This window comes from Podarcis cretensis (genome assembly GCF_951804945.1).
Source record: "Podarcis cretensis genome assembly, chromosome: 14".
Classification (NCBI taxonomy): Eukaryota; Metazoa; Chordata; class Lepidosauria; order Squamata; family Lacertidae; genus Podarcis; species Podarcis cretensis.
In genome coordinates, this window is record NC_137183.1 from 49,820,912 (window position 1) to 49,845,931 (window position 25,020).

General features: G+C 49.6%; 1 protein-coding gene across 2 annotated transcripts in view; it reads right to left on the reverse strand.

Annotated features, from left to right (window-relative positions):
* Positions 1–25,020, reverse strand: part of RAI1 (retinoic acid induced 1) — a 219,806-nt gene that overhangs the window by 133,524 nt on the left and 61,262 nt on the right. The window contains exons 1-2 of one of the 2 annotated variants that reach the window (XM_079953660.1): positions 21,273–21,392; positions 13,507–13,606 (exon numbers count right to left, since the gene is read on the reverse strand). The gene's annotated coding sequence lies outside the window, so the exon portion shown is untranslated. Of the gene's footprint in view, positions 1–13,506; positions 13,607–21,272; positions 21,393–25,020 lie in introns of those variants that run through there. The other variant, XM_079953659.1, reaches the window with a different exon arrangement.

Below are 25,020 nucleotides of genomic sequence, written 5' to 3' on the forward strand. Positions count from 1 at the left end.
ATCAAAACAAGCATTCAGATTGTCAATAAAATACAAAGTTAATAACTGGTCTTTTAATAAAGAAAATACCAATAGAATAAACTAAAATACGTATTTGGATAGAGTTGCCAGTACAATAACGTTTTTAGCAGCCCCTGAAAAGTAACACACACACACACACACACACACACACACACACAAATACCTGTGACCCTTCAGATGTGGTGGACTCCATCTCCCATTATCTCTGACCATTGGCCAAACTTGCTGTGGTTGCTGGGAAATGGAGTCAACAACAAATGAAGTGCCACAGGTTCGCCATCATCCATCCATCCATCCCAAATGGATGGATACCGGTAGATAGATAGATGGATAGATAGATAGCTAACAGGAGATATAAATGCAGAGACAAATATAATGCACTGCCAGGGTTTCTAAGTGCCTTCCATGCATTATATTTACTGGAAAAACTCTGCTATCCAGAAACCCTTTAGCCATCCTACACTTGCAAAACGTACTTTATTAATCTAATAATGGGGCCAGAGAGAGCCCATTTAAGTCACAATTTTTAACACAACCAGGTGAGTTGGTCCCCCATTCTGAGATGGAACTGACCCTCGCAAGGGAGCTGAGCCCCAGAGAAGGACAGTGTAAGCAATGCACACTAGCAAGATTTTAACCGGGTGTCTCCCAAAGGCGCCATCAGGACAGTGATTATCCAGAGACAGGGACCTGAGTGAGTTGAAAGCTGCCTGTGTAAAGAGGCAATAGAGTGGTACTGCTTCTGCTGGCACAGCCAGGACGATAACTATTCAGGGGCTGGGAGGAGAAACCAGGCGGAGGGTCCATGTGCACGTTGAGTTAAAAGCTCCTTGTTTTTTAAAGCAGCAACAGGATGGTGATGTTGTTGCTGTTTCCAAACTTCGCCCCCATCCTGAGCACTGGGGAAAGGGGTCCTCTCAACAAATGCTGGCCCTACTAACAAGCAGACCCACACACGGGCTGACGTTTCCCAGGCAGCTCTGGCTGCCAGAACCCAGCGGCGCTCTGAAAGGCTGGCCTGCAAGAAGTTCAAGTATGCCGTAAAGCAGAAGAAACCCAGCCTCCCTCTCTCGACCTCCTTTTTCCGAGGAGCTGGGCAAGGAGAGGGACGCCTCCTGGAAAGGAGAACAGCCTGGCGCAGAGAACTCCAAAGGCCCCCGTCTGACAACCGAGGATTGATGGATTGCCTGCCTCGGAAAAAACCCTCCCCCTCTTCCTTGCCCTCGCTCATTTCCCTTTGGTGCGCAGCAGAAAGAGATAGATAGTGCCTGTGTCTCTCTGTGTGTGTGTCTCTCTTTCTAATCGTCCTGGTTCCTTCTGGAAGAGGCCGAGCCAGATGGAAAGCAAAATAAATCGGAGGCAGGAGGATTTTAATGATGATCATTTACAGGAGAATTGGAGGGTTCCCCCCCCTCCTCCGCCTAGAGTAGAGGGGAAAGGCTGGCCATCACTCCCTGACAGGGGAGGGAGACCAGCTAAGTGGCAGAGACCAGCTCTGCATGCAAAAAGCTCTCCTGTGATGTGATAGCCGTCTTGAAATATCAAGAGGGCTGCCACATGGAAGATGGAGCAAGCTGGTTTTCGGCTGCTCTGCAGGGCCCAAACTAGTAGATTCAAATGGCAAAAAAGGGAGATTCTGACGAAAAATCAGGAATAACTTTCTGAGGGCAAAGGCTTGTTTGGCTGTGGAACAGACCACCTCAGAAGATGGCGGACTCTCTTCGTTGAAAGTTTTTAAGCAGAGATTGAGTGGCCATCTGACAGGAATTGGGGGTCTCTCTGAACTCTGCAGTTCTATGTTCTATGTTCAGCGGCGCCTCCAGTTAAAAGGATTTCATGTAGGATAAGAGGGCTGGGAAAGACACCGCTCACTGCCTAAGCCCTGGAGGCTGCGGTTGGCTATGGCCCCCTCCGACAGCTACAATTCCCAGAGTTCCCTGGGGATTGACTACTATGGGAACCGCAGCTCTGTGAGGGGAGTCGGGGTTTCCCAAACACTCTCAGCATCCTTAGCAAACTACAGCTCCCAGGATTCTTTGGGGGTAGGACATAGGACTGTTTAAAGTGGCAAGTTACTGCTTTAAATCATACCCTGTAGTGTCCCATTTTGGGTGCTGTGATCTTGCCCCCCCTGCCCCCCCAAAGTGTGTCTTTTGAGCTCCGTGGTCTTGCATGGGTCACATGATTTGTGCAGGACAACAGATGGGAAGATGCACATCCCGGTTTTGGGACCCAACATGTTGGAGGTATGTTTCAAATGCACAGCGCAGATTGGGGCCTTATACCAAGCCTATATTGTCCACACGGACTGGCAGAGGCTCTCCAGGACAAGCAACATTCTCAGCCCTAACTGGCCAAACCAGGGATCGAACCTGTGGCCTTCTGGGGTGCACTCAGCTACAGCTTTTCCTAAAGGGAGGCTATTAGATTTTAAGCGACAATGGTTCCAATATTTCGAAAAGGCACCTGCAAATTCAATCAATGGATTGCTTTGGAGGCTGATGGTTCAGGGCTATTTCATAGGGGTGACTTTTCCTGGGGGGGGGGAGGAAAGGTTACTGGGAAGGAGGGCAAGGAGACCCCTTGAGCGGGTCTTTCCCCCCTGATGTGGCCTCCTTCATCACAACAGCTGGCTTGGAGCAAGCCCCTTGTCCCCTGCAAGAACAGCCAGCTCTGCCGATACGCTCTGCATGGATCAGGTCCTGCCACATCCTGGGATCTTCGGATGAAAGGCGCCAAGCCCTATTCTTATTCAGTGCAGCGGTGCCTGAAATTAAACCCCTCTCTACCACTGTAGGTTCTCCTGATACCTTGTAATGGAATGGGGGCGGGAGAATCAATCACATACGGCTGTACCTTCATTGTCATTGTCAATACGTATTCCTCTAAAGGGGCGGTAAAAGGCTCAGATCATTCGCTAGTCCTTTCTCGCTAGAAACCCGTTCCTCTTTTCTTAGCCTGGCATGCAATGATCAGAGCCAACACTTGGCTAGGGGCACCATATTTTGGGGGTAAAGGGACCCCTGACCATTAGGTCCAGTTGTGGCCGACTCTGGGGTTGCGGTGCTCATCTCGCTTTATTGGCCAAGGGAGCCAGCGTACAGCTTCTGGGTCATGTGGCCAGCATGACTAAGCCGCTTCTGGAGAACCAGAGCAGCGCACAGAAACGCCGTTTACCTTCCTGCCAGAGCGGTACCTATTTATATACTTGCACTTTGACGTGCTTTCGAACTGCTAGGTTGGCAGGAGCAGGGACTGAGCAACGGGAGCTCACCCCATCATGGGGATTCGAACCGCCGACCCTCCGATCGGCAAGCCCTAGGCTCTGTGGTTTAACCCACAGCGCCACCTGCGTCCCATATTTTGGGAGAGGGCCCTCCAACGTTCAAAAACAGCAGAGGAGGCTGAGTGCAGAGCCAAGAGGGTCTTGACTTCAGTGGCCGGCTCCATCTCCTCCTCCTGCGAAGGGGAAGCAGCCCCTGGTCAGTGGTGGCAGCCGGTGGAGGAGAAATCTCTGACCATAATGATATAAAGGATTTGGGAATAACTGACTGTTAATTGGTGAAAGGAGGAAAAGTAAAGCTACATTATATTAAGACAATTTACAGGACAAAAATTTTAAAAGAGGGAAAGGATTTGCTGAAATAGATAATAGACCTAGAATACAAAAAAGGGAGGTGTGAGGAGGTCAAGGAAATAAGCTGATGAAAGAATGAGGAGATCTGATGCATTTTCTTTTTTGCGTTTTTGTTTTTGTTTAATGGGTTTTATTTCTCTGGGTTTTTTTTCTTTTCCCCCTCTTTTTTATATTGTGGTGTGTTGTTTTGTTTTTGTTTAATGTGGTATGTTTATTTTTTCTTTCTGCAATTGTTGAAACTTTAATAAATATTTTTTTTTTTTTAAAAAGAAATCTCTGACCATAAGCTGGTGCCTCTGTGCCCTGCGTCTTATGGGCCCAGTACAGTGGCACGGCTCATTGCTGGTGTCTCTCCCTTCCTCTCCAGGGTTAGAAACTCAGATATATAAGCTAGGCACCAAATGCCACCTTAAACCTGGGTTACGGTCACCACAACGGAATGATTGTTCCTTCCAACAGATTCCATGATGCTACGTTCTCAACTACATTGCTTGACTGTATGCTTGTCCCAGTATGCAAGAAGGAGGAACACACACAAGGAAAATGGAAATGGTATTAACTATGGACTAAGGAAGAGGTTTTAAGATGGTGGTCACCATCTGGCACCTGGAAATATCCACAAAGTTGCAATAGGACCCGTGCTAGTAGCAAAACGCACCCGGCTAGTTTTGAACAATGCTCCTCTCATCCCCCTGCCCTTAACCTGGCATTCCAAGTGTCTGGATTCAACCCTTATTTCATAGGATTGTAGAGTTGGAGAGGACCCTGAGAATCATCCCGTCCAACCCCTGCAAAGCAGGAATATGCAGCTGTCCCATACAGGGATCGAACCTGCAACCTTGGCATTGTCAGCACAACGTTCTAGCCAACTGAGCTATCTTGCAGTGTTCCCACAACCTCCATGAAAGGAATTGTCCTATTCAGGGTAATTAATGAACTTAAATCAGCTGTGACCATTAACTTCAATGGTTCTGCTCTGAGAAGGCCTTAGCAGAGCATGCAACCCCTTTTTATAAACTGCTTTCAAACGTTTTATTATAATATTAAGCGGACTATAGCTTGACCAAATCAATAAATAATGTAGCTTGACTCACTTGCATGAGTGACCTCACCAAAGGATTCTGGGGCAGTCCCTTGCTTTTTGCATCTAACCCCCCGCCCCTTCTTATTTAAGGGGACCAATGGATAGTGCCTTAGCCAACCTAATCCTCAAAGTCCTGATGCCTGCAAAGTCCTCTGCCTCATAGGATGGCTAAGGGTCTTGGCCAAGTTTTAATTACAGCTGCGGAACAGCAGGCGAGGCGAAGGGAGGGACAGGGAGACGGTCTCAACTTGGAAAGGTCACAGCTAGAGCTCTGCATAAAAACAGCACAAATGCTCAGACCCAGGCAGTGCAAGGCAAACCCATTTCTGCAATTTGTAGAAAGGAGGCAAACACGATACATTTCCATTGTTGCTTATTTCACATAGTTCATTCCAGTTTTGGGACGCAGGTGGCGCTGTGGGTTAAAGCCTCAGCGCCTAGGGCTTGCCGATCGAAAGGTCGGCGGTTCGAATCCCTGCGGCGGGGTGCGCTCCCACTGCTCGGTCCCAGCGCCTGCCAACCTAGCAGTTCGAAAGCACCTCCGGGTGCAAGTAGATAAATAGGGACCTCTTACCAGCGGGAAGGTAAACGGCGTTTCCGTGTGCGGCTCTGGCTCTGGCCAGAGCAGCGATGTCACGCTGGCCACGTGACCCGGAAGTGTCTCCGGACAGCGCTGGCCCCTGGCCTCTTGAGTGAGATGGGCGCACAACCCCAGAGTCTGTCAAGACTGGCCCGTACGGGCAGGGGTACCTTTACCTTTACCTTTTATTCCAGTTTTGCCCCTCACAAAGAGGGGAAAAGGTGCTGTAGTTGCTCTTGTCAAGCAATCTTTTCCGGGCCTTACTCAAGGTTTCAGTCGGTTTTGCCCACGTATCTTCCCAGCCATTGATGTGGGCTAGAAACGTGTGCTTTAAAAAAGGAGGAGGAGGAGGAGGAGGAGGCGGAAGAAGACGAAGAGGAGGAGGAGGGCTGTGGTTCTCAGGAAGGTAGATGATCTCTGTACCCAGGACCATAATTGCTTTTTCTTTGCACTGACACAATCTCAGCATCCACACAACCCTGCTGCACTTCACAGGACAAGCAAAATCTGACCAGCCACCCTGCATTGCCACAAGAAGACAGAGTGGAAGAAAGAAGTTCTTCTCCTTTACAAACCTGTTGTTCATGAAAAGTGGCCTCGGAGGTCTTGCTCTCTCCATTGCTCACACAAGAGACGGGGCCTTTTCAGTGGTGGCACCATAAGCATGGAACTTCCTCCAGATGCAAATAGGAACACAGGGAGCTGCTTTACACCAAAGTAAGCAGCACACCTAGCTCAATACTGTCTTCACTAACTGGCCACGGGTTTCAGGGAGAGAATATTCCTTTGGCATGCAAGTCATGTGCTACACTACTCAGGTATAGCTCTTCCTTTAAGTAAGATGCTAGTCCTCATGGTCCTGAATGAAGAGTTGCTTTTAAACATGCTGCCTTTTACCACAGCAGTCCATCTAGCTCAGTATCGTCTACTCTGACTGGCAGCAGCTCTCCATAGTGCCAAGCAAGGGCCTTCCCCATTCTCTACCTGGACATGCTGACAGGGGTGCAATCTGAGGCCCTCCGCATGCGTACCCTGCAAGTGTCCCGAAAAAACTGAGACATCCCTTTTTTCTCGCGAGAGAACAGTGGCCATTTTGGCTGCTGCGATCTCACACAATTTCATGACACCATTTCCCCTCAGAAAACATGGGGGGCACAATCTCGCATGCCACTCCAAAATGCACGTTTTGGGGCGCTGTGCCCCCCAAAATAGGTTTTTTTTGGGGGGGAACTGCAGCGCGAAATCGTGCAAGATCACAGCAACTAAAATGGCCACTGTGCCATCGCGATAAAAAAAACCAGGAAGATGGCGTCTGGGAAGATGGCGTGCCGGATTTTGGTTTCAAAGCGTTGAGGGGTATGCTGCATGCAAACTTGACCTCTGAGCCACTTCTTAATTCTCCTGGCTTCTTCAGATCCCTTGGGGGACATGCACCAAGTTCAAGAAACACCCGTCTCTTCCGAAACGTAACCCTGGGGAGGGTGCTGAATCTTGAAGAACGCGAGCTCTAGCAACTCGCTCTAATGAGTACAACACAGTGTTAACAAGGCCTTCTTACAAAGGCAAAAATAGAGTACAGGGCTCCGAAAATAGGGACTGTTGCTGGTAAACAGTGAGCAGTCGGAGCATCTGTTCTCGTTCTGCGGCTACCCTGCAATCCGCCAGAGCCCAGGGTGCCTCAACAACTGCCTTCTCCCGTATAAAATCATTGGGCCACAAAAGTGGAAGGGACCTCAAAGGTCAGCGACTCCAATCCCTGACTCAATGCAGGTTCTGCAAGGCCAAAGGCGACTGCACTACAGCACTCCTGGCTGCCCATCCTCTGCTACCCTAAACCACCAGCCGAGAACTCAGCATTTCCCAAAGAGCTTTCCCTGCCGGGAGGTTTCTCTAAACGTGAGCCAAAATTCCATTTCCTGCCTTTTGCAGCCATCGGTTCCAATCCTGAATCTACAGAGAACCGGTCTGCTCCGTCACCCGCACAGCAGCCCGTCGGATCTCTGAGGACAGCTTCCATAATCTTCTCTTCTCCAGGCTAAGCACACCCAGCTCTTACAACCATCCCTTGTAGGATTTGGCTTACAGAACACTCCTCCTCCGGACGGTGTTCTGGTTTGCCAATGTCCTTCTTAAAATGTGGTGTCTAGGACTAGGTACAGCACTCCAGATGCGGTCTGAATAGCACAGAGCGGAGTGCACCTACCACTTCGTTTCTGAGCACCATTCAAAGTGTTGGTGCTGACCTTTAAAGCCCTAAACGACCTCGGCCCAGTATACCTGAAGGAGTGTCTCCACCTCCATCATTCAGCCTGGACACGGAGGTCCAGCACCAAGGGCCTTCTGACGGTTCTCTCGCCGCAAGAAGTGAGATTACAGGGAACCAGACAAAGGGCTTTCTTGGTGGTGGCACCAGCCCTGTGGAACACCACCACATTAGATGTCAAAGAGATAAAGAACTACACAACATTTAGAAGACATCTGAAGGCAGCCCTGCACAGGGAAGTTTTTAATGTTTGATGTTTTATTGTGTTTTTAATATTCTGTTTGGGGGACGCAGGTGGCGCTGTGGGTTAAAGCCTCAGCGCCTAGGACTTGCCGATCGAAAGGTCGGCGGTTCGAATCCCTGCGGCGGGGTGTGCTCCCGCTGCTCGGTCCCAGCGCCTGCCAACCTAGCAGTTCGAAAGCACCTCCGGGTGCAAGTAGATAAATAGGGACCGCTTACCAGCGGGAAGGTAAACGGCGTTTCCGTGTGCGGCTCTGGCTCGCCAGAGCAGCGATGTCACGCTGGCCACGTGACCCGGAAGTGTCTCCGGACAGCGCTGGCCCCTGGCCTCTTAAGTGAGATGGGCGCACAACCCCAGAGTCTGTCAAGACTGGCCCGTATGGGCAGGGGTACCTTTACCTTTACCTTAATATTCTGTTGGGAGCCGCCCAGAGTGGCTGGGGGAACCCAGCCAGATGGGCGGAGTATAAATAAATTGTTGTTGTTGTTGTTGTTGTTACACTCCCTTTAATGCAAGTCCAGATTGCGTTGGTTTTCTTAACCACTACATCACACCACTGGCTCATGTTTACTGGCATTACCTGCTTCAACGTTTTCCAGAGTCCTTCTCTGATCTCCCCTGCTGCCTGGGTTACGGCTAACGGTTGCCTGGGAACAGGCCACCCAAGCTGTTTTTTAAAGGTGATTCTTTTCCAGAGCACCTTTTGAGGCCTCTTGTTATGTCCGAGGTGGGGGGGATAGGGAGGGGGGCTGGAGGCGGCTTATGTTGTTTCCACTGCCTGGCTATTTATTGTGTATCTCCTTGTTTTTGTCCTTTCCCAGCTGCCTGGTTCCGATGCTATCTGTTTGGTTACGTTTTTCATCTGTGTTTACTTCTGAATTTCAATTATTGGTTTGTGGGCTGCCTCCGTTAGACCCGCATGCCAAAAGGCAAGGTACAAACGTTTTTAATAACACATTTCAGAGAATTGTGAAGCCACTGGATGCTGGGGTTCTTCTCTGCGTCAAACACTGCTTTATTGGAAATCAGATTTGCAAAAGAGGGATTGGGAATTGCCCCGTGAATTGCCCCGTCTCTTCTCAGGGAATAGATACGGCAACTATCTGGTCACACAAGGGTCTTTCCAGATGATCTCCCCCCAAAATAACAACCAGGTTTTAGTCTTAATGCTAAAGCGGCCTTCCCCAACTTAGTGTTGTGACCCCAGAATCCAGCAGCAATCCAGACATAGTGTCGGTGGTGTGTGCATAGTTGCAATCTAAGGAGCCGGGACAAAGAGCAAGAATAGATCCAGGACTCTGGGCCTGCTGCTGAGGACTGGAGAGACCACTGAGACTAACAGACAAGAGACCCCCAATAAATCTCCTGTACAACAAGACCCAGGACCCTCACAGGCACCTTCCCCCCAGGAACCAAATGCCTCCCGCAGGATCTCACCGATCCAGCAGAACTGGGTGTGTATCAAAAGAGAGGCTGCCTGCCTCATTTCATAATGTGTCTGAGATATATCCCTAGTGCCAAAAGGACACTAAGGGCACTAAGACTACCTGAAAGATCATATCTCCCTACACAAACCTGCCCAGGTGCTACAATCCTCAGGCGATCGATCACCTTACTGTATTTATTTATTTATTTATTTATTTATTATTAAATTTACATACCGCCCTTCATCAAAAGATATCAGGGTGGTTCACAAGATAAAAATATAAGGAAAAAGCACAAATAAATAGTTAAACCAGAAACGACAAAACAATAACACCCCCTACCCCTCATACACAAACATACTTAAAAGGCTGTAGAATATTAATCAGTCAAAGGCCTGGTTGAAGAGGAACGTTTTCACCAGGCTCCTAATATATATATATATATATATATATGGAAGGCGCCAGGTGAGCCTCCCTGGGGCCAGCATTCCACAAACGGGGAGCCACTGCACAGAAGGCCCTGTTCTTTTGTTGCCGCCCTCCGGACTTCACGGGGAGGAGGAACATGAAGAAGGGCCTCAGGTGATGAACGCAGAGTCTGGGTCGGTTTATGTGGGGAGAGGTGGTCCTTCAGGTATTGCCATTTAAGGCCTTCTCTAGGTCCCATCAACGTGAGAGCCATGTTTGGTGGTGACACAAGAGGCAGATTTATTTATTTTTGGCTACCCCCAGATGGTGGGATTCCCTCCGAAGAGAGGCTAGACCGGTTCCCTCTCCGCAATCCTTCCGCCAGCTAGCTAGGACTCTCCCGTTCAGAGATGCCTTTGGAAACTAAGGTGCAGACTCGCTGTCCCCCTATCAGGGCAAACTGGGTTTCAAATGTGCTCTGATACCTTTGAATTATGGTTTGTTCACTAGCTTGTTTTCGTTAGCTTGCATTTTTAAATTTTAAACCAGCTGCCTTGAATCCCAATTTGGGAGAGAGCCGGGATAGATGTGCATTAAATAACAATAATAGAGATAGCACTGTTTAAACCCCCATACCTTTTGAGACTTGCACAATGACCACCGGCCTGCTCCGCCCCAGACAGAAAGCCACAGTCCAGTAGGAGTGAGAAACATCCGTCAGTGAATGCAGATCCCACGAGGGTTACACTCTTCAATTAGGGTCCTCATTATAAGACTAGAAAACTCCACTCTGTCGTCTGTGCACATAATACAGAAATCTTCCCCCCTCCCTCTTCCCCCTTTAAAAAGAAGAAAAGGAGGAAGGGGGAGGGAAGAGGAGCTAAGATGAGGAGAGCAGCATCTTTAATGCAAGAGACGGGTCTGCTGAGATTCAGTCTTTTTTGACTTTCATCTCGAAAAGCTGCCTTGGGAATCCATTAAGCCCAATTTAAATCGACTCTCCGCCCCCACAGTCCTCTCCCCGCCTCCCCTGCCGTTCTGGACTTCTGCTTCCCTACGAAACAACAACAAACAACGTCATTAAAATAAAAACGGGGAGAGCGGCTTGGGGGGGGGGAACCCTCTCTGAGCAGGTTTTTGCTCATCAGGTATTGGGGGTCAAATGGACCCCAAGTTCAGGGCAGTTTGAGGAAACAGTAACATGGGAGGTGCATTTGATGATTCCAGTTTAGGGCAAACAATATGGAACTGGGGTTTATGCTACAAGGGTGGAATCTGGAACCTGTGATGCTCAGCAGCCTCCCAGAGCTATGGGCGACGAACACCATCAACATATGTAGTTACAATACGTCAGGGAAGGGCTGTAGCTCAGTGGTGGAGCATGTTTCTTGCATGCAGAAGGTCACAGGTTCGATCCTCTAGCTGTTCCAGGTAGAGCTACAAAAAGCTTTTCTTTTTTGCCAAAGCCATTGTAGCAGCCATAGCAAACTGAACTGCGCTCCTTGGGTTCAGATCCTCACTCCGTGAAACTCCGTTGGGTAGCCTTGGGCCTGTCTGTTTCTTGCTCTTTCAGCCTAACCTACCTTACAGGGTCGTTGTGAAGCTCAACATGGACTGACCCAGTATGCACGTACATTAACCATGAGCTCCCTGAAGTAAGAGATATCAGCAAGATTTCTAAACCTATCTAACTGCATAATATTAAAACTGTGACATCCTGTTTTGTGGCTTGGCAGGGATTTAGCAAGAGATTTGCATCTTTTCGGCCCTTGGTCTAAAGTCAAAGGCTGTTTTGGGTTTAAGTGTATGAGAAAGGGTAGGTTCAATTTAAGGTCCAAAGGCCAGTATATCCACAATTAAATTGCAAAAGACGAAAACAAACCCACCCCTCAAACAAACAAACAGTGTGCTTTCAGAGCGTTTGTGGACTTTACTTTTTCCATGCCTTGCAGCACTCAGAAATTATATGCTCCCTGAAGAATAACCACATGCAGTCTGAAACACAATAGCAGGAGGCAGCTATTAACCTTGATAGCAAGAGATAGAACTGCCATGTTCAGAGGCAGTCTATCTCTGAACCCCAGGGGCTGAGGTCAAAACAACCAAGAAAGGCCACTTGTGCGATCTCTGCCTTGTGGGCTTCCTGGAGGCATCTGTCTACTGCTATTAAAAAGAGGCTGCTGCTGGACTAAACCTGGAGCAAAGAGCCTCTTTCCCCCACCTAACTGCACACAGCTGGCCTACAAACAGCAGTCTGTCCACTACGCCAAACACTGCAGCTTTGCCTTCCTCTCCTCATTCTGAAACCTGCCCACCTGCCTCCTTTGTCACAAACCCACCATTGCGACGATTTGTGCATGCCACAAAGTTTCGTCCCGCACCTTCTCCGTGCTGCCTCCCTGAATGGTGCGTTTTCTGCACCTTTCCATAGATGGATTTATATTTGTGCTTTATTTTATTTTGTTTTTAAAAAAGGTTCAATATTTGCACGGTGAATTCCAAGTGCACCGATGCGCCCATCCGCACACAGGTGCAACAAACCTATTTGCTCCCATCCTGGTCGCCTCGCTTTGTTGGTTTTAATAGGGTTGCTCTGGAGTGGAGGCTTTTTGTGGATCTCGGCCACCACACCTGCGCCAAACACACACAATTGCCTGCTCTGAGTAGCTCTTCAATGGCAGAGGGTGGACCGCATCCTGCTGCTATGTCATAGGCTGGCTGGCTGGCAGTTTGGCTCTAGCCGATTCCCAGCTCTCCTCCTGCAACAATACTTCAACACCCTGCATACATTTCCAGTTTCTTCCTTTTCATTTTCTGCAACAGCAACAGCAGCAGAAAAAGAAAAAAGGAAGGAATATCACGGAGGCTCTTTTGTAGGCTGGCGACGCTTCCTGGAGGCTCTGGAGAGCCCATTTATTTATTAAAAAATAATAATCGTGTCAGTGGGCGGTTTGTGTCGGGAGGGGGCAAGACATTTGTCATGGGAAAAAAGGAACCCCAGGGAGACCTCGAGAAAATCTCTCTCTCTCTCTCTCTCTCCCAGCATGCCCCCCCCCGCCCTGGGGGGATTTCCAAATGAACCATCACAGCTGTACAGTACAAATGCTAGCTACAATTTATGGTCTTCCTAGCTCAGAGGAGAGACTGATTCTCTGGGAAAAGGAACCAATGGGGAAGCACATCGATCAAAGCCATGCATGGAAACACTGGCGAGAGATAATGGGATGCTGGGTCTCCAACAACTTTACTGAGACCTTACGAAGGCATCATCCAAAATAACCTTCAATCTCAGCCTCGCCACCAATTTAGCATTCTTTGAACTTCCTTTTTTTTAAAAAAAAAAAAAAAGCCACTCTCCAGAGACACCGAACATCTCCCCCACCCCCGAATAAGAAAAGAAGCACCCCTCCCCAAAACCAAACTTCTTTTTCACGCCTGCACTTGTGCGTCCAACCAGATTTAGAAAGAACAAACAGACACACGAAAGGAAAGAAGGAAGGAAGGAAGGAAGGAAGGAAGGAATGCAGCTTGCTCGGAATTCTGCAAGGAAAATCCAGAAGCCCTTTTCAAACAATCCACTTGGAGTGGAGACAATGCACACTCACCAACTCTGCCAAAGCCGAAAGACCAACGCGGCTGTCTCTGAAGCGCCCCCCCCCCCAAAAAAAAATCTCCCCAAAGCACAAATGGCGTAAGCAAGAAACATAAAACCAAGGGGAGAGGGAGGGCAGGGGACAGGGGCTGGGTGGGAAAGAAGGCGAAGGGAGCTGATGAATGAGCGGCCAGCGCGCAGCCCCCCACCAAAGAGACATCAAAGCACCCCAAAGAAAGATCTCCTTTCGCCCTACCTGCAAGCTCTCCTCTTCTCCTCTTCCGTCTCCTCTTTGGCGCTCCCTCGCTCTTTTCCCTTGCCGTCCTCCCAGAGCAGAGTGGTCACAGATTTAGATCCTTTAGGAGGGGGGAAAAACGTGGGGAGAAAAACATGTATATAGCACAATTCTTTTTTGTTGTTTTTATTTTTTTTTTGTTCCCCCTTTTTTTTTCTCTCTCTCTCTCTCTCTTCTTAGCAACCTCTTTGAGCTCCTTCAGTAGTCATTATTCATAGACCACTAGGGGATAGGAGGTAATTAGGAACGGCCCCGTAGCCTGCAGTTTGAAAATTTAATGCCAGGGGTAGGAATGGTGAACATGTGTGTGGAAGAGGAAGGGAGGGCGCGCACGGCTCTGTGTGTGTGTGTGTGTGTGTGTGTGTGTCGTGGGGGGGTGATTGGTTGGCTGCAGGCTGCTAAAAGGGTGGGGGGAGGTTGTGCTGATGGAGATGAGGGAGAGGTGGGGGGAAAGGAGGGGAGAGGATACGGAGGGAGTGGTTTCAGGGTCTCTCTCTCTCGGTGGCTCTATAAAGACATCAGGATATCCAAGGAGATTGAGGGACCAGCGGTGGCAGATTTCTCTCTCTCTCTCTCTCTCTCTCTCTCTCTCCCCCCCCCCCTTCTTGTTTTGTGTTGTGAGTGGGTGGCAGCCTTGTCGCCGGTGTGTGATGTTTGTGATCCGTGTGTGTGTGTGTGTGTGTGTGTGTGTGTGTGTGTGTGCCAGGAATAGCAATCAGAAACAGAGGCAGCCTACGAAGCATAAAAGCGCCATCACGCAGGGTCAAGAAAAGCTACAGATTTAAAATATGAAATGGGAGAGAGGGAAGGAAACACCCTCCCTAGTAAGGAAGGGGAGGCAAAAAAGAAGAAGAGGAGGAGGAGGGATTTTTAAAAAGCAAGAGAAGGAGGAGGAAGTGGGGGGGACGACGCTTGGGGGGGGGGGGTTGCCCTCCATCAGTCTAATTTGGCCACAGCCATCCCTCCTCTCTGAAATGTAATCCCACGCATGCACAACAAAGCCACGGCGGTTGAATGAGCAGAGCGGTGTGAAAGCTTGAATGAGAGAGGTCTGGCTCAGGGAGGTGGGAGCTGCGTGGGAGTGTGCGTTGGGGGGGGGGGGAGGTTGCGATGGGGGAGAGGGAGGACCAAAATGGGGGAGGGAAGGGGCCTGGGGGAGAGGGAGGCATCCTCGTCCCTCCACACCGGGAGATTCTCCTAACTGCGCGCAGCTGCAGCCCAGGCAGAGACTGAAACAGCAGGCGGAGGAGAGGGGAGCTTTTCGGGGGTGGGGGTCATGCGCGCAGCCCGCTGGAAATGAGAGCCGACGGCACCTGATTTCCCATGGGTAGCTGCTGGGCATCAGGAAGGACTGAACGACAGAGGTTAAAAGCACAGAGCTGGAAGGGACCCCCAGGGTCATCTAGTGCACAACCCTCCCCCCCCCCATGCAGGAATCTTTGGTCCAATGTGGGGCTCGAACCCACAACCCTAAGAGTCTCATGCTCTACCGACTGATGAGGAATAGCCTTCAACCATTCTGGCCATTTCCTACCATGACCCACACAGAGCAGAGGGGGTTGCCCTCCTCACATCGTTTTTTACCCGGGGTGGGGGGTGGAAGTGATTCAGAGTGCAGAAACCTAGGTGCCCAGTTCCTTCTGGTGCCGTCAAAAGCGGCTGCTGCAACACATGAGCCAGAACAGGGTCCGTCTGTTCACTGGCAGCGCACCCACAAAATCTGTTGGCTTCTAAACTTTTGTGCAACAATCAAAGTCATTCTTTCTGAGCCTTAGCCTTCCTGCAAAGAAACTGATGACCCCACCTTCCTGTTTCTAGTCATACAACAACAGTGGCGTAGCGTGGGTTGTCAGCACCCGGGGCAAGGCAAGTAATTTGCGCCCCCTAACCCATGGATTTGCGCCCCCTAACCCGTGGATTTGCGCCCCCTAACCCTAACCCCCAGATGTTGCGCCCGGTGCGGCCGGCCCCCCCTGCACCCCCCACGCTACGCCACTGTACAACAACACTGCAAGGTACCTCAAGGCAGGCTTTTCCCAGCCTAGCACCCTTGCCAGGCATTTTAAAGACTACAAATCCCATCAGCCACAGCCGGAATATAGGTGTTCTGTGTTGGAGAGGTGGGAGTTGTAGTCCAAAAACATCCAGAGTGTACTAGTAGGGGAAGGCTGCAATAGGGTGAGAGAAAGTGCTTGGAATATGGTCAGTGAGTGAGAAGCAGGGGCGTAGGAAGGGGTGGGGGGGTGGTGCGGCCCGCCCCAGGTGCCATCCCTGAGGAAGTGACAAAATGGCACACCGCGGGGGGCGGCACTTACCGCGGGGCCTGGCCTGCCGTGTGCCCGAGCCATACTTCTCTTCTGGGAGTGACACAGTGGCTTGGGGTTTTGGCGCTGCCCAAAACAGCAGCACGGGGTTTGCGTCTGCCAGGTGGACTCAATGGTCAGTTCGCTGCACTGCCCCCCTGGGCAGATTCCCTCACTGCCCCTGTGCATGTATCGCCCCCGCCCCCGCCCCCGCTGCTCTGGGTGCCAGAGCAGCTAGCTACACCCCTGGTGCGAAGGAATTGGAACCCGGCTCTCTCTCCAACCTTCATCAGCCCTTCTGTTTGTTTATTACATTTATTAATCACCTGTCCTCCTAAGAGCACAGAGTGCATACAGCTCAAGAGAAACAGCAAAATGTCCCGGTAAATAAGCACACATGCAAAATCACAATATTTATAAAATAACAATCACGGACTGCAAGAAGATCAAACTTATCCATTCTGAAGGAAATCAGCCCTGAGTGCTCACTGGAAGGACAGATCCTGAAGCTGAGGCTCCAAGACTTTGGCTACCTCATGAGAAGAGAAGACTCCCTGGAAAAGACCCTGATGTTGGGAAAGATGGAGGGCACAAGGAGAAGGGGACGACAGAGGACGAGATGGTTGGACAGTGTTCTCAAAGCTACCAGCATGAGTTTGACCCAGCTGCGGGAGGCAGTGGAAGACAGGAGTGCCTGGCGTGCTCTGGTCCATGGGGTCACGAAGAGTCAGACACGACTAAACGACTCAACAACAACAAAATTCATTCATTTATTTGAGTTCTGTCCCATCCAACAGCATAAGAAGAGTGTGCTGAATCAGACCAGTAGCATATACAGAACAGCATCCTGTTCTCACAGTGGCCAAAGTGATGCCTGTGGGAATTGTGCAAGCAGGGTTCAAACACAAGAGCAACACTCTTCGAGCAACTGGCACTCAGAAGCATTTCTGCCTCTGACTGTGGAGGCAAAGCTTAGCCATCACAACTAGTAGCCATTGATAGCATTATCCTCTGTGAGTTTTTCTTGTCCTAATTTAAAGCCATCCAAGCTGGCTTTACTCCAAGGATCTCAAGGAGGCAGCAGATTTTGTATTCCCTCTTCCCAACCCCACGAGGCTCACCCAGTGAGCTTCATAAATGAGTGGGGATTTGAACCCTGGTTTCAGAGGACCTAGCCCAAACCTCTAGCCACTGAAACCCATCAACTCTCAAATTCACTTTGCATTTTAAGACGAACCTGCCTCATTTGCAGTTCCTCAACCCACTCGGATAGGCAGCATATAAATAAAAATATATTATTATTAACTTACGGAATGGGTCAGCTGGTTTTGGGTGGGAGTTCCTGTGCATAGTTGGGCCCTAAGCCATTTTGGGCTTTATAAATCATTACCAGATCCTCGAATCTGTGAGCTAGTAGTTCACGCTGCCATTGCAGGACCTTCAGGTAACATCATAGTTGCTGCAATTCTGCCTTAGCTGCAGCTGCTTCCAGACTGTTTTCAAAGGCGGAGCGCATTGCAATCACCCATACACATGGTCAGCAGAGCACAAGTGGCCTCTATAGTCACTATACCACATGACTCTCATGATTTAATGTAATAATGATGGTTTGCTACAGCAGCAAAGCACAAGGTGCTTTTCAGAGTAACACAAGTGAAAATGATGCAATCTGTGGGACATGAGCCTACAACCCAAAGAAACCACTGAACGAAAGCAGGGGGTTGGAAGGCTGCTGCAGACATCCCGATTCCAGTTCTATAGGAACTGGAGATCTCAGCCACCAGATGTCTGGCACATGAGCCATGTGGGCTGAGAACATGGAAACAGGAGCAGTGCCAAGTTTCAAAACAGGAGAATAGCAAAACCATCAAGGTTAGGTACAAAAGCTCTGTTGGTTAGAACATGGTGCTGATAACACCAAGGTCGCAGGTTCGGGCCCCGTATGGGCTAGCTGCATATTCCCGCACTGCTCAGCAGTTCTTAACCTGTGGGTCCCCAGATGTTGTTGGACTACAACTCCCATCATCCCTGAGCTCTGGCCTTGCTAGCTAGGGGTGATGGGAGTTGTAGTTCAACAACATCTGGGGACCCCCAGGTTGAGAAAGGCTGGATTAGATGGCCCTCAGGTCCCTTCCTACTTTACAATTCTATGAGTTTATGAACCCAGAGTCTTCCTACAGCAGTCGTGCGGCAGGTCGGATGCTCCCGAGAGATGATGGTGTGGACTGCAAAACGTTTTGCAAAACTTGGAGTCAGCCAGATTTAGAACTCAAAGGAGAGGAAGGAAAGGGACCTAATATCTTAAGCTTACAGGTGAGGTCACTTTTCCAGCTTGCGGGGGTGGGGGTCAGGGCCAAATGCAAAAGTAAGTGTGGCTACAGGCAAAAGTGGGTGAAGCAACAAATGCAACTCTTACCTTCGCACAACTGGCTAGCTGCTCTCCAAAGGCCCCAAGTTTCTACATATCCACACACACACCTCTGCACCCCCTATCCAGGCAATCGGGACTCATTATTTTGACACAGCCCAGCCAGACAAAAGCCCTTGAGAAGGGCTGGCGAAAGATGTGGCCTTGGCAGAACCCCAAGGGCAGGAGAGAAGGGAGGGCGGAGGGCTACAATCAGCCACCATGCCCGAGATTCCCAATCCCTGGTTCAGATAGATGAGATACAGGAGATTCCTGATTGGATCTTCTGGCACTGGTCCTCCCCACATGCATACAATCAAAAAGCAGTCAGGGGAGGCTCCAGTCTCAATGAGAAAAGTGGCGCTGGTGATGGGGGTTGATACTATCTCCCTGCACTGACTTTCCGATCAGAATCACTCACCCACCCACCTGCTGAAGCTGCTGCGAGCTCCTGCGACTATCAGCAGCGGAGGTGGGGGGTTGCAGGCACAATATCAGTACCATTTTCTGCCTGGGGTCCTAGCAGTTTGGGTGGGGGGAGTCCGATTGTGTAAATGCCATGGCAGGAAGGTTTAGACTCCCTTCTCCCAGCTGTTTTTGAACAACACTGGAGCCCACCTTGCCTGAGTTTTAGTGGAAGGAAGGAAGGAAGGAAGGAAGGAAGGAAGGAAGGAAGGAAGGAAGGAAGGAAGGATCAAGAGGACACCAGACTTCTCTGACCTGGTGTTCCTGGACTACAACAATCTCTGCCACTGGCAGTGCTACCTGGCGCAGGTGGGAGTTCAGAGTCCAGTGACATCTGGAGGTCCACTATTAGGGAGAGGATGTAGTGGACAACCTTGGCCTAGAGCTGGTGTGGGGATGCTTTGGCCAACCAAGGTGTTGCTGACTTGCAACTCTCATCACCACTGACCATTCTGGGGAGCCCAAGGTTCCCCACTCTTGGCCTGGAAGAAAAACTAGTATTGCTCCAAGGAATAAGCACCACTTCTTCTACACCAAAAGGTATACTGAAATCTCAATCCAATCGTTTGGATTTCTACAGTGGCCGTGTATAGACTCACAGTGGGACAACTGTCAACTACGGGAGTAGACAGTTGGCTGTACCACGTGCCCTTCTCAGCAGCTGACAGGAGACTTTGGAAACCAGATAAGTGGGGACCCTTCACCCCCAATGCAGTTGCATTTGTTCCCAAGATAAGTCTCCACCAAGGCTGGGGACCCTGTGGGTGGATCTGGCTGGAATACAACTCCCATCATTCCTGATTATTGGTTGTGCTGGCAGGGGCTGATTGGAGTTGGAGTCTGGACAACTCATGACTTTTCCCATTTATGCTGCTGTGTTAACCAGCCCCAGGCAAATCTCCATCTCCCGATTTTGCCTCCTGTGGGACGGCTTTGTTCTTGGTTACCTTCCTCATTTCTACTGCCTTGCAGCCCTTCTTCAACATCCAACTCTCTCCAGGGCAAATCTCAGAACTTAAGAAGCTGTCCTCTACTGAATCAGGCCATGGATCCAATTCAGTGTTGCCAACCTTCACTGGCAGCAGCTGTCCCAGGTCCCAGACAGTCTTTTCAAGCCCTGTCTGGATATGTCGGGGATTGAACCTGGGACATTCTGTGGGCAAAGCATGAGATATTCCATGGAGTTGTAGCGCCATGCCTAAAACTAAAGTAAGACACCAGTCCTCATTGTTACGAATAAAAGAGTAAATCAAGTGGAGCCTAGCCTAGCAAGTCAGGCCATTGTTTCAGCTAGCACATCCTTGTTTGCACAGATTGGCACAGGATTTCATAGATTCACAGGGCCTGTAGAGTTGGAAGGGAGGCTGAGGATCATCTAGTCCAATCTTCTGCAATGCAGAAATATCTCTAACATTTGCATGGCTGCCAAATGACGTTCTCTGACCAACAATAACACATATTGCAAATCCCAGTCCTACCTGAAGATGCTGGGAATTGGACCCTATTGCGTTCCACCATTGAAACTGAGCCCTCCTTCTGATGGGGTGCCATTGCAATGGATCGATCTTGCCTCTGCTGCACATGCAGGTGAACACATTAGCATAAACCCTAAAATGCCATGCCTGGAGCAACCTGCCATTCACACCCGCTGCAGCTGCTGAAGTAGATTCTGACTGCAAGACAATTCCGTTTTCCAAGCAGGTTGTTAACCAAAGGGTTGCAGCTCTCTGGGCTTTTCAAATCAATGGCGGGAGGGTTGGGCCACGGAGGAGAAATTATCGCAGCAGAGAATGCTTGGAAGAAAGCTTTCAGCTATAAGGAACAAGTTGGGCAAAGGCTGGGCCGCAATCTTTGGCTGAGAGAACGGGCGTGTTACAAACATGCCCCAGATCTCCTTCTGTGTGGAATGTCGAGGGGTATGGCCCTCAAGGCCGCCTGCATGGAGTAGTGGTTGGAGTGTCAGGCTAGGGCTGAGGAGTTCCGAGTTCAAATCTCCATTCAGCCACACAGCTCACTGGGTGGCCTATGTTTTCCCCTAACCTCCCTCACAGGGCTCTTGCAAGGATTAAAAGGGGTGACAGAGAGGAGGACTTTGGTTTTACTGGCGTCGATTATTTATGGTATACCCCGCCCTTCATATAAATCCCAAGGCTCAGACAACTGATTTTGGCTGCCACGATAGGGCAGCAAATTGCTGACTACTTAATTTATTATTGGGGGATTTTTACTGCTGGAGAGGAGGTGAGGAACTCATGAGATACATGCCTCAGCTGTTAAAATTACTTGGCTGGCCTTGGGTTATAGGCACCTTGACCAGGAATGGGAGAAAGCAAAAAATGACCTAGGCCAGGCCTAGATCTGAAGAACAGACACATCTGTGCTATACATTTAAAGCCCTACTATATACTGCTTTGAACAGTCATGTCTTCTCCCAAAGATTCTTGGGAGTCGCAATTCCCAACGTTTAGCAACCATTCCAGCGGCCATTTTGGCCAGGCGGCAGCTGGAGCATGTTGCTGTAATAAATGCCATTATAAGTAATTGGCCAATACCTGAATCTATTTAGGAAACAACAACAACAGCCACCGCCATTCCTTCTTCCCAGGGAACTCTGGGAATTATAGCTCCGTGAAGGGAGCAGGGGTGTCGTCACAACTCCCTGCACCCTTAACGAAGCTACAGTTCCCAGAATCCTTTGGGTGGGTGGCGGGGAGCCACGACTGCTAAATGTGGCCTGTTAGTGCTTCAAAATTATAGTGCAGATGCAGCTTTGCTCATGAGAAAAGCACAACACGGCGGGAGACAAATACAGGCCGCCATCTGGGAAATGAGACTGGCCCTCAGGCCATTTGCCATAGCGGTAGTCCCTCCTAACCTGTTAGTCAAAGGGTGTTTCAATACAGGGCCAGATCTCCATGCAGGGTCAGATATACTATGAAACTAAAGAAGCTCCAAAAAAAGGGGGGGGGGAGAAACTAAAAAAGCTCAAATTTCAGGGCCCCTAATCCCAGAGGCCAGAAGAAATATCAACAATCTCAGATATGCAGATGACACAACATTGATGGCAGAAAGTGAGGAGGAATTAAAGAACCTTTTAATGAGGGTGAAAGAGGAGAGCGCAAAATATGGTCTGAAGCTCAACATCAAAAAAACGAAGATCAGGGCCACTGGTCCCATCACCTCCTGGCAAATAGAAGGGGAAGAAATGGAGGCAGTGAGAGATTTTACTTTCTTGGGCTCCATGATCACTGCAGATGGTGACAGCAGCCACAAAATTAAAAGGCGCCTGCTTCTTGGGAGAAAAGCAATGACAAACCTAGACAACATCTTAAAAAGCAGAGACATCACCTTGCCAACAAAGGTCCGTATAGTTAAAGCTATGGTTTTCTCAGTAGTGATGTATGGAAGTGAGAGCTGGACCATAAAGAAGGCTGATCGCCGAAGAATGGATGCTTTTGAATTATGGTGCTGGAGGAGACTCTTGAGAGTCCCACGGACTGCAAGAAGATCAAACCTGTCCATTCTTAAGGAAATCAGCCCTGAGTGCTCACTGGAAGGACAGATCCTGAAGCTGAGGCTCCAATAATTTGGCCACCTCATGAGAAGAGAAGACTCCCTGGAAAAGACCCTGATGCTGGGAAAGATGGAGGGCACAAAAAGAAGGGGACGACAGAGGACGAGATGGTTGGATAGTGTTTTCGAAGCTACCAGCATGAGTTTGACCAAGCTGTGGGAGGCAGTGGAAGACAGGAGTGCCTGCCGTGCTCTAAACGACTAAACAACAACAACAATCCCAGAGGGGTCCCATAAGTAACTTTAGTCCACATTGCTTGAAAATTGTGGGTCTGGTAGACCCAATTTGAGTTGCACAAGGCAAATTGATTTTTTGTTGTTGCATCTATTTCAACCATCCCAAAGTTTGAGAGTCAGCAGCACAGAGGCAGACCCTCCAAGTTTCCCTATTTTCCAGAGACAGTCCTGGATTTACAGAAGCTGTCCTGGTTTCTGACTTGAATTTTTAAACGATTTTCTAAAAAAATATATTAAACTTCCCCTTGCCATACGTCTGGGTTTCCCCGGACCTTTTGTCGATTTGCCAAAAATCCGCCTGGACGCCATTTTCCAGCCGGAAACCCGGATGTACAGTAGCCCTAAGGATGACGTATTCCAAGCCCTCCAAGTGTTTCTATTTTCCAGGGGCAGTCCTAAATTTACAGAAGCCATCCCAGTTTCTGATTTGATCCCAGAATGCCCCGCTTTCCCTTAGGACGTCCCTGTTTTCATCGAAGAAATGTTGGAGGGTATGGAGTTATGTGACCCACAAGCCAAGGAGATGAGCAATTATCCAACCTTTAGAAGACTTCTGAAGGCAACCCTGTATAGGGAAGTTTTTAATGTATGAAGTTTTATTCCGTTTAACATTCTGTTGGGAGCCACCCAGAGTGGCTGGGGAAACCCAGCCAGATGGGCGGGGTATAAATAATAAGTTGTTATTATTATTAGGTCCACCACTGGCTCTACGCACACCCGCACCGCCACGGATGGTGGCCCTTACACCCAGGCCAGTCTTCAGTTCTGCAGGAGGAGGGAACCCCCTGACACCTCTGCTCCTCCACAGGCAGGAGAGGAAGAGGAAGGAAAGCAATTGTTCTTCCTCCACCCCTCTTTCCCAAAGGTTTCTCTCTTCTGCAACAACAAAAAAACACCTCCCTTTTCTTCCCCGGCCCCTCCTGCGGGCCAAATCTGGAGTGCAGCCCTCATCCCCTCGTTTCCATGGAAAGGGTGAATGGCGGGCCCTTGCCGGGCAGTCTTTTAGAATTCCTTTTATTCCTACGGAGGGGCAGCCAAGCGAAGGGAAAGGCTTTAGATGCGGGCCTAATGGAGCCCTGGGGAACGGGGCGGGGAAAATTTGCACCTCCTTGCTCGAGGAAGAGTAGGGGGCAATTGAAGGATGGGGGCTGCATATTACCGAAAAACAAATTCCCATGCAGGTTGCTGCTCCTTCCCACCCAGTCCTCATCCCACCCTGCTTTTTCTCTCAGAAGCCATCACAAAGCATCAAGCTTGCGGATGAAAACCAGCCTTTATTTTTAAAAGATGTTGGGAGAGGCCTGCCAGCAATGTTCCCAAGCCAGGAGCAGCGGAAGCCTCATTCACCTCTGGCGGCCTGCTCACTGGCCTTCCAACGCCTCGCTGCCTCCTCCCTCAGCCAAGAACACGGCTTGCTTCATGAACGACAAAATGCACGCCTACCACGCAGCTAGGGGCCGCCCATGCTTGCCTACAAAACCCAGAGAGTTTCTGAAATTAGCTTGTCACTTTGAAGTCCATGCCTAAAAACTAAGGCAAGCTTGCAGGATCAGGCCAGTGGCCCATCTAGTCCAGCAACCTGTTCTCACAGTGGCCAATCAGATGCCTACAGGAACCCCATAAGCAGGCACTGAGCACAAGATCATTCTTCCTTTCTGGGGTTTCCAGCAACTGATATTCAGAAACATTTGCTGCCTCCAGCTGTGAAGGAGAGAAAGTAACGGCTGGGTCTAGTTACCATCAACAGCCCTCTCTTCCATGAATTTGTCTAACCCACTTCAAGGCCATCTAAGTCGGTGGTCGTCGCTGCCTCCGGTGGCAGCGAGTTCCACAGATTAACACTGTGCTTTTTATCTGTGCCGTTTCTTCCAACATTCTGCTTCATTGGATCCCCACGGATTCTAGCGGTATGAAAGAGGTAATCTCTGGCATGCGGTTTTTAAAATGTCGAGTTTCTGCATCGACCCTCAGGTTTTCCATTATTCGCTCTTTCCACCTCCAACCCTCATGGACTGACTTTCCACACTTCGGAGAGGGCACTGGGTCAGACAAAAAACGTCCACACGCCACATGTAGATGTGGTTTTAAGAAGACCAGAGTTGTGGGGTTTTTTTGGATTTTCTAAGAGAATCTGGCTTTAGTGCAGAGGTTGGGCTAGATGATTATCAGGGTCCCTTCCAACCCTACAATTCTATTAAAAGCTTTGTGGAAAAGATGGGGGGAAGGATTTCCACAGGGATGGGAGAACGAGTGTCAGTGTTCTGGGAGGACTTATGGGGGAGCATGGAAGAAAGCCTAGAGTCTATCAGTGGAGAAAGATGGGGTGCTAAGATGAGGTCCCCAGCATTAGGGGTGCATGAAAAAGGAGGATCAGAGTTGGGGGGTGGGTGGGAAACCTTCCGGGCTCTCTGTAGGGCCAACCATCTAAATCTATTTCATTCCCCCTCTTTCCCAAGATCTCTAAAGCTCGTTCTTCCTGGCAACGGCTAA